This window comes from Corvus brachyrhynchos, unplaced genomic scaffold (genome assembly GCF_000691975.1).
Source record: "Corvus brachyrhynchos isolate BGI_N302 unplaced genomic scaffold, ASM69197v1 scaffold44, whole genome shotgun sequence".
In the NCBI taxonomy this organism is placed as follows: Eukaryota; Metazoa; Chordata; class Aves; order Passeriformes; family Corvidae; genus Corvus; species Corvus brachyrhynchos.
The window spans coordinates 5,676,922-5,687,070 of NW_008238359.1; positions in this window are offsets into that span (position 1 = coordinate 5,676,922).

Consider the following 10,149-nt stretch of genomic DNA (forward strand, 5'->3'; position numbering starts at 1 on the left):
ATTACCATCTTCTTTTAGCTGGGTGACATTTTGCTGGGCAAGGTTCTGGGTTGCTACAGAAACTGTCTCTGCAGATCCATTCAATCAAGCAAGGCTCTAGTGACAAGACTCATGCTTTCAGCAGATACATAAATAATTCACATTTTTGCTGGCCAGCTCTCTGTGCCTTCCCTACAAACAGGCTGGCAGCTCCAAGGAAAGCAGCTGCGATTAGCTGGAACTAATATCTAGAGAGTTAAAGGCATGTTTACTAAAGTATACTATATTTTGGAAACATTTTGCTTCAGGGCCTAATTTCTTTCTCTTTTTTCTTTTTTTTTTTTTTTTCTTTTTTTAGATAAACTTGAGAAACTATCAATTAAACATAATTCTTATCCTAATTTGTTGAATATGATTGCTTTGTTGTCTCTCAGTTTCTGCATAACTGAAATGCATTTCCTACATTTTGCAGAAAATCATACCTTATCAACTTTCTTTTCTCTAAAGCTGTACTTGACTCAACTAATAAAACTATTAGTTAATTTACAAAAACAAAAACTTTTCTAACAGTAGTAGAAAAAATTGAAGAAATGTAATTTGATTTCAGTTATGGACTTTATAGTATTGAAAATTACAAAAGCTACTTCTTGATTTGCAAATTAAACAACTTAATGGACCCATTTGGAGAAAGTAGGTATCAACACTGGAGAAATTAATCTCTTTTTTTCCTTTCTTTCTTTCTTTTTTTTTTTTTTTTTTTCTTTTTTTTTGAGAAGGGCATCCCCAGCAAGCCTCTCTGCCAACTGTTTTCCAGAAAGATAATGGGGAAGACTCCTCATTTAACTAAATCTGCTCCTACCACTCCCCATCACACTCCCCCAGCTACTCCTCGTGCAGTACAGCTGCCAAGGAGGCAGCTGGCTTTGTCACGTAACACCATGGAATTAACCTGGAAAGGATTCCCTGCTGTTTCAGCTCTGCCTGGCTGTCCCTGCCTACGAGCAGCCATCGGCACAGATAGCACTGGGTACCCACAGCAGTGAGGGACTCACAACATTGAGGCTCTGTTTACGCAGGGCACCACAAGTGCTCGTTAAAACTTGGCGTTAAGCTGGATAACTGAAATGCTGCTTCTACACACAAATTCAAGAGGATTCCCTCTGTAAAAGTTGTAAACCCTTGTCACTCTGGCTTCTTCCATCTATGCAAACTATCTGTCCAGTATTTAATCCATCCCCTTCTCAACCACGCTTCTGCTGTTCGGTTCTGAGAGTTCAACTCTTCCTTCTGCTACATCAACATCACCCTTTACAACTATTTTCTATGAATGTGGGATGAATGTCAACAAATATGGGATGGATGTCGAGGAGTAGGGGATAAATGTCAATGAATATTGGATAGATGGAGTCTGCAGCAGTGTTTGGGTGAGCCAAGGTCTCGTCCATCTTCAGCAAGAAGAATTCGCCCAATAATTTTCTGAGTAAATTCCATGCAGTTAAATAGTATTTGGGTTGTTTTAGTGTTTAATGTGGCTGCAGCTAGCCCAGCCTCTGCTCAAGTCATGGACTGACCTTTTTTTTATTATACAGTGTGGTCTGATAAGAAGTCCTTTAACACTTCAGTGTGTGCTGGTTTTGGCAGAGGTAGAATTAATTTTTTTCACAGTGGCTGGTGTGGGGCTGTGTTCTGTATTTGTGCTGGAAACACTGCTAATAACCCAGGGTTGGTTTCGTTATCCCTGAGCAGCGCTTACACAGAATTAAGGCCTTTTCTCCTCCTCACCCCACCCCAGCAAGGGAGCTGGGGGTGCACAGGAACAGGACACAGTCAGGATAGCTGACCCCAACTGATGCAAGGGATATACCAGGCCATAAGGTGTCATGCTCAGCATATGGAGCTGGGAGAAGAATGAAGGAAGTGGGGATTTTTGGAGTGATGACATTTGCCTTCCCAAGTCACTGTTACCTGTGATGGAGCCCTGCTGTCTTGGGGATGGCTGAATGACTACCTGCCCATGGGAAGGGGGAAATGAATTCCTTGTTTTGCTCCGCTTGTGTGTGCAGCTTTTATTTCACCTGTTAAACTGACTGCATCCCGACCCACAAGATTTCTCACTTTTACCCTTGTGATTCTCTCCCCCATCCCACTGGGGCAGGAGTGTGAGTGAGGGGCTGCATGGGGTTTAGTTGCCATCTGGGGTTAAACCACAACAACATCACGTGTCTTTAGCGGTCACCTGCATCTGCTGACGGTTGTAGGTGCCAGATCACTGTGCTGGGAGCTGCCGCCTGAATCACAGCCCCTCCTGCCTCCCCTGTTCATCACAGCCGTTTCTGGCTGTGGGATATTCTGGGGGAGGGTTTGAGGCTTCTGTGCATTGCACCAGCTTACTAAATGTTTGAAGTTGGTATGGTAGAATGCATCTGATTTTCCTAGGTCCCTTTTTAGAAATATTCCTAGTCTGCCAACTCTGTGGAATAAAGAGACTGGAAAGCTGTAGACTTCTGGTTGTGGTTTCTACTCCAAACAGCGACAGCACACAGATCCACATGAGAGTAAAGACCTAATGCAGTCATATTCATGCAACTGATATTTCTGCCAAAGACAACAGTTGCAAAGTATGACAGGTGATGGAAGGTGTGTTGTGATTCGTTTTACTTCACAGTTCCTTGAAGATCTGTGAAATTGGGAAAACCAACTGCTCACCAGCTCCTACTCAGCCTATGTGTCCAATTGTTCATGCCTTAGTGTCTGACTTTGTGCTGGTCCCTACTGAGTTGCAGTCCTGAAAAGGTTGCTCTGGTCACTAAGTTTGCTTTGAATTTAAATCCCATCCTTCATTATAACTTCCCAGTAAACTCTCAGTAAACTTCAGGCATGTATTTTCTATTCCATCACCTACATTGTTAGTAAAATATTGCAAAAACTTGGATAGACCCCTGTAGCCACCTTTCTGTGCTGAAACTATATGAAACCAGATTTGTACTGGCCCTGTAGGGCTTTTGGCTAGCTTGTTATGAACATTCACCATGACAAAAATCTCACTGAAGTCCACATATCTGATGATATCTACAGCTTTTTGCTTATTTATGAATCTTGTTAGTCTATCATAGAAAGAAATTTGATTGCAGTTGTTGCTAGATATAATTTATACCTGATGAATCCATGGTAGCTGCTACTCCTCCCTTTGTTATTTTCCAAATGCTTACAAATAACTCTTTATCTACTCCAAATTGAAGGAACTGAAGGTGGCTGGTCTTTAATTTGTTAGTTCCAAAGACCAAACCCATCATATCCTACTTCTTATTGATGGTATTGAAGTTACACACCTTACAGTAACCCACTAGAAATGATAGAATTGATTTATATAATGAATTTACAGCCTGCACCACTGTGTGCTCACAGTGACTGAGGACTTGACTAACAGAGGAGCATCTGATCTTTGCACTAACACTGTAAAAATCAATTGGGAATGAAAAAGACAGTGTAAACAGCAAGCTCTGAAGAGGCAGAGCTACTCCCTTATGGCTTTATGGAAGCGGATCTGAGATGGATGCCTGCAGGTACACATCACTCTGCTCTGACAGTGAATCACTGATAAATATTTTCTGAGTACAGTTACACAACCAGTTCTGCACCCCTTTAGAAGTTGTAGCTGCTTTGCTTATGGGACTGTTATGTGAGGCAAAAGCCCTACTCAAGTGGACATTTTCAGTGCTTTTTTCCTCTCCAAGAATCTGTTTATCCATGCAGGGTTTGCTATTGGTTTGATAAGATTTTTTTCAGATAAATCAATGTTGCCAATTATTAATGTCTTCATTATCTACTGTGAAAAAAAAAAGAAATTGAAATGTTGGCAAAGATTTGCAAGACATTCTTTAAAATGTATATTTGTGGGGTTTTTGTTTGGTTGGTGTTTTCTAATTAAAAGTAAAGCTCCAATTTCTCTTTTAACAAAAGAACCCTGTCCATCAGAAAATGCTTCATTTGGCAGTGAGGTGCAAAGTAGTTTTCCCAAAATCAATAGATAAGGTAGGTGGTGTCTTTCTTTTTAGCGCTTCATTTAGATTAGAAGGAACACCTTCTAACTGAATTGAATTTTATACTGCTCCTTGGGCTATTTTTCTGGGAAGAAATGTGATTCTAGGCTAAAAATCTCCTTTCATTTGCCTGAAAGTGTCCATTTTTGGAGTTCAGCTTACACTACTAGCCCAACGATAGCTTTTTATAGTGGTGAAAAATCTTTTTGTGTGTATCGTATTGCAGAAGGTTTCCAGCATTCCTCTTGAAAGCAGAGCAAATCTGGTCTCAGGATAATGTTTTAACTCTTACTTAACACAGCTGTGGTTCCATCTTTAATGGTTCCAACAATAACACCCACGGAACCTTGAGTAGGAGGCAAGACAGGCACCCTCCCTCTCTTTTCCCACTCCCATGATGGATGGCTTGAAATGTTATGCATCTCCCCACTAACACAGCTCTTCCCTCTCTAATTTTCAGCCTGGACAAGAAAACCCATGGATCAGAAAACAAATTATTCTTTCAGTGCCCCCAAGCTCATGTATTCATTAAAATACAACTATCGCTAGTTCAATTGAAGAAACACTTCCCAGAAGCCCTTCTCTCCTTTTCCCATCCTGGACAGCCCCTGAAAAATACCAAACCACAGTGGGCTGGACACTGCTGCCACGGTAACCACATAGAGGGTGAGGAGACTGCAGCATTATCAGGACATTATCTCTTGTTATCCAGAATAGGCTCTTCCCTGATTCTTCAAACAGGATTTTCCTGTTACTGTGTGTGGGCTGGGAGGTTTAACTACATTCTGACACTTCCTATGCTATGCGTGCAATTGTCTCCCAGAAATCTTCAGGGAAACCTTTATGCAAGGAGGCGAGGCGTAAACCTGCTCGGGAGAGTAGTATCAGTACTCGACAAACCCAATCCTTCTACGGGACAGCTGTCATCATCACAATACAGCCAAGTGAACAACCACCCCCCTCAACCCTTTACATTAAGGAACAGTTTTTGACTTAAGCCTATTTTGTATCTTGTAAGAAGATTAAAAGAATTAAAGAGAAACCAAGTGACCTGTTCAGTCCATTTAATATTAAGCGTATGACACATAGCTTCATCTTGTACAGGGTCAGAATAAACAGAAGGACTTAATGACTGTGCACATTTTATGCTGCTCTTGAGGACCTCTAAGCTGGAGTACCCTGCCTGCATCCATCTCCAGAGGATCCCCAAAGCCTTGTAGCTGCATACAGATGCCACCAGCCACAGTTCTTGGAAAAACCACCCTATTTTGGTTATAGCAGAGTAATCACTTCAGTATACTGAATAGGAAAGCTCCCTTGGCTGTGTTGCAAAGGCTTTGTGGAGTTGGAAAGTGGCTGGCAGTGGGTAGGATGGGGCTAAAGTCATGGCACCCCTGCAGACCCTGCCCAAAGGGTCCCACACAAGGTCCACATGAATCAGCACTTTCATCAAAGGTGTGAGTAGACCCTGCTCATCAATTGCATCAGTGCAATGGTAGCACATTAGTGTGGGGGACATGGTGGGGACAGATAATATGGCCTTGAAGCAGAGGCCCTGCAGCAGATCTGTGCCTGCCAGCCCATTCCCCAAGACTGAAAGACAAAGTGATACAAGCACGATGACTTCTTCCGGTACTGGCCATGCCTAAAGCCCTTGCCTGTCCCTCAGTAAATGCCAGACTAAGTGCAGTCATTTTGAGGACTCCATAGGCTCTACAGTAAAACAATTCACTGGCCAACCTAAATGGAATGATTACAGAAGTACTCACAATGTACTTCTTCACAACCATCATAAAAGTCCCGGGCTAATTCCCAACTGGTTTTACAATCTGTTTGCCTGAGTTGCTAGCAGGAAAAAAACTCCAGCTATAGTTTATTTGCATGGTGTAGGAACATACAGCTGCCTAATATCCCTATTTATTTAAGCACTGTGTTTGTTTGATATGTACATACAGTAAATATTGTCAATCATAAACAATCCATAATGAACTAACAAACTGTTGTCTTTACACTGGGAGCAGCTGGTATATTGGGATATACCATGAGAATCAGCATTTGCAGATGTGCCAGCTGAGATAGAATTGAGACAGGTCACTGGCCTCATCACAGCCAGTTGTTGCTTTGAGCTGGGTTTATATATGACAACACTGTGTTTGGGGATCTTAGCACATTTTTAAACATATGAAGACAAAGGTAAAAGTTATGTGTTTATGTGTCTAATTAACCACTTCAGTGCTGTGAAAGGAGACACAATCTAGCCACATAATAAAACCAACCCACAATAATCCATATATGTATATACCCTACATTTTAAATTATTTAGGCTGCAATTTCACTTAAGTCAATAAATTTGCAGATTTGAATTATCCAGTCACCAAGTAAGTACAGCAAATAAGCAGCATATATACATACTGATGAGCTGGTTATTTACAGCAGAACTCATTAGCAAGCAGACACATTAGTAGGTTGCTCAAATAAAATCTTTTTAGATTTTCTCTGTCTGCATTTTCTTCCTGATAGCAGAAATTCTGGCTTCCCCTTTTGTCCTTTCCCCCTTGCTGCTTCCATCAGGAATAAGAAAGTGTAAAGGTACGTATTTGTTTCACTCACACTATGTGAAACACTGCAAAGTGTACACACAGGCTCATAAACAGGTAAATATGCTTTGTTCAAGCTCTGCATCTGTTATAAAGGGCCCCATGGTGCAAAGTGTGCAAAGGCACAAGCATTTATAAGGGCAAAACTCAGACTGATTAATACAGTCCAACAGGGTACATCTGCTGAGGTGCTTTATGAGTCCTTCTCTTTTGCCTTGCCCTTTTATTGCTCTTTACCTCTGAACTCACCTTCTGTAAATGTGAGTGATCAGAAGAACAACTTGATGCTTCCAGGCCAAAGTTTAGCAATGGGTTTACATTCAAATCTTTATGTTCTGCAATTTGCTCTTGTCATGTAAGTGTGCAAATCTACTAAGTGCAAATCCACTAAGCATGGGGCAGAGGAACAGCATCTCCAGCAATTAACTAAGGAATTCACATTATAATCCTGCAAGACACCTTAAGGCAGGCACCTCCTCATTTTGGAGGTAATAAACATATATAATTATGCTAGCACTCTGGTGGACTCAGCAGATCTTTGAGGTGGACCTACCTCCAGTTTTCCCTTGAAACAAACATCCCAAAACACAAAGCTCTTAACTTCAGAAATCAGATTTTGTTCAACATGAAGGAATACTTAAATAAAACCCCAACAACAATAGAGAACTCTTCAAGTTAGGCAGAACAGAAACAGAAACTTTCTAAATTAACTCCTTGTTAATTTAGGTTCTTTCTTTCAAACACTTCTCTGTTCATCTTATCCCTAAAGTGGTTCACCCAACTCATCATGCTTAACTGCACCAAAGAAAAGCATCTTGTCCCCTCTCCAGGGTTGCAACCACAGCTGCAGCATCCAAGACAGAGGCAGCATCTTTCCCGATGCCAAAACAGCCTGTATGTGTGGGGTATGCCCAGCCCCTGCCCTGGAGAAATCTCTTATCTCAGCAGACCTCATCACCAGCTGTAATATGTATGTTTTATTACACACCATGTTCCAGGGAACACAATAGATGGTGAATACAAAGAGAGCAGGTACTCCCCTTGCAAGCTGCAGAAGGAGGCCTGAAGGCGGTGGCTGCTTTGCCCTGCGGCGGCTGGTTTAGATGCTCTGTAGTTGCCTGCTTTGTCCTGTTCCAAACCAGCTGTGTGTCCAGGTAGGTGTTCATTAGAGGTGAAGATATTTGGCAATTTTGTGTCTTGTGTTGACTTAAGCATGTAAATGAAGGCACGTTAGCAAATCCAGAGTGCACAAGCATGTTTATACTCTATATAAACAACTACATTGTCTGTATTGCAAGATAGGTATCTCTTGTGGTCACTTTTATTGGGGATGTAGAGCCTGTGTAATGTCAGGGATGTAGGTAGTCACTTTGGAGATGGGTGCAAGAGGCTGGTGATTTCACCCCAGAGCTGTATGCCCTCACAGACTGTGACCCAGGTTGTGGGCTGATGAAGTAAACACATCTCATGTCCCATGTATGCATGAATCTCACAAAGCACGTTAACCCAATTTACTTAAAATTTCAACAGACTGATGAAAACCAAAGCAATGATCTATATTTTAGATGATTTAGACCGTGTTTCCAGTTAAATCAATAAATTAGCAGATCCAAATTATCCAGTCACCAAGTTACCACAGCAGATAACCAGGTCACATAATGAAAAAAGTAAAAAAAATTTAAGCTTATCTTGGAATATAATGAAGGTCTAGTTTCCTTTTAACCAGAAAAGCCCAGCTACTCTTTAGCTAATATTTTTTTGACACAGTTAACATGTCACTGGAAGACCCTGTCATTACTGGGCATAGGAGCCTGTGGAATATTAAGTGTATATTTTGGTCTTTGGCCAGTGAAATGATCCAAGCAGACAAGAGCTATACCTGAGCTCAGTTCAACAAGTGCAGTTATACAAATGCTTGTGACACATCCTTAAATCTCTCTGCTTTTACATGTTAGCAGTTTTACATTGTTTTTGCCATCTCTATGCAGTTACAGAGTATTTTGAAGATTTAACATGTAGACAGATGATGGTTGAATCATCTCCAACAGCAGTTTTCACATAGCACTGGCTTCTTCACTGAGAAGAACATATCAGTGGCAGTGTTTTCCTTTTTTAGCAACTGTAAGAGACACAGTTCACCCTCCTCCTCTCTGGCCACGGCTTAATGACACAATAAATCCAACGTCAGGGCCCTCGGCATTGGACCAGCTATACCATAACCTGCTACCCAAGGTGTAGATCCAGCTTTCACTCACACTGTCAGTTAAAATTTCTTTAAAATTTTGCTGATTTCTTACTGACACACTTAATGTGATTACAACTACTGCTCTCTCTGTGCCATTGTCACTTTATGTCAGATTAGATACCAGCTACCAGCTGTTACAAAACTCATATGAACTCCATACCAGAGATACTTAATTCAATGGCAATGTGGTCGTGTGCCCACACTGAACTGGAACCAAACCCATATGCTTGGAGATCCATCACTGCACACATCCAGTAATAAAAATGATGGAAAGAGTCTCATACACGCACTGCTCACACTACAATTAAGACATCCTTTCGCTGAGAAAAAGTTAAAAAACATGAATGGTTCAAGCAGCTGTTTATTTCTTAGGATCTCTCTCTTTAAAGTCATTTTGGGATTTTACCAAATTAGGTGCTCCTACATAAGGGTGCAAGGCACGGTGTGTAAGGGTCATGGTTGCAAAAACAGCTGTGGCTCCTGGCTCAAACTGCAAATGCAGGACCTCCATCAGTATCAATTTTGTTTTACAGAAATAATCAAAATTTCTTCAGCACAGTATGTCCTTACATTCCTTCTTTTCTTGTCAATCACTGTCATGCTCTCAGCATTTTTAAAGCACTCCAAATTCTTACTGTGGAGGAACAGAAGAAGTAATAAGAGCTCACAGTTCAACTTGTTAGCTTTCGGCCTAAAAAAACCTAGGCCATTTGGCATTTTGTAAGAGGACATTCCACTCATAGCTAAACAGTTTTCTTGTACCAGTTGTCAAGGGGATTTTAAAAAGCTTCCCATGTTCTCCTCCATGTGTGAATGAATATTGAGGCTTGAGAAGACATGGTGTGCTGTTGGTTTTGGTTGTAGTATTTCAGGGAGAGGTGAGGAGAGAGAAGTGGCATCATCACTGTTTTAAGTTAGTTCTTGAACTCCTGGTTACTTGTGCTTAGTTAGATTTCTGAAAGATAGAACTGCTCTGGGCACTACCTCACATTTTCTGCTGCTTGAAGTTTGATCTTTCAGTATTAAAAAATGGCATTTTTTAACCACTCAAGTTTTGCACTGTTGATTTCTCTCAGGAGAGTGACATGTCTGCCCCACACATGATTGTTGTACCAATATGTCCTTGTTTCCTTTGCCATAGAAGCTGCAGCACGTGTTGATTGAGTAGAAAAACAGACCCTGTAATAACTGTGAAGACTTCTAATCCTTACAGTCTCAGCTTGTTTTAATGTTTGCCTTAGCTTAACTCAATAGAATGACTGGCACTGCAATAGCATGTACAAGGTTG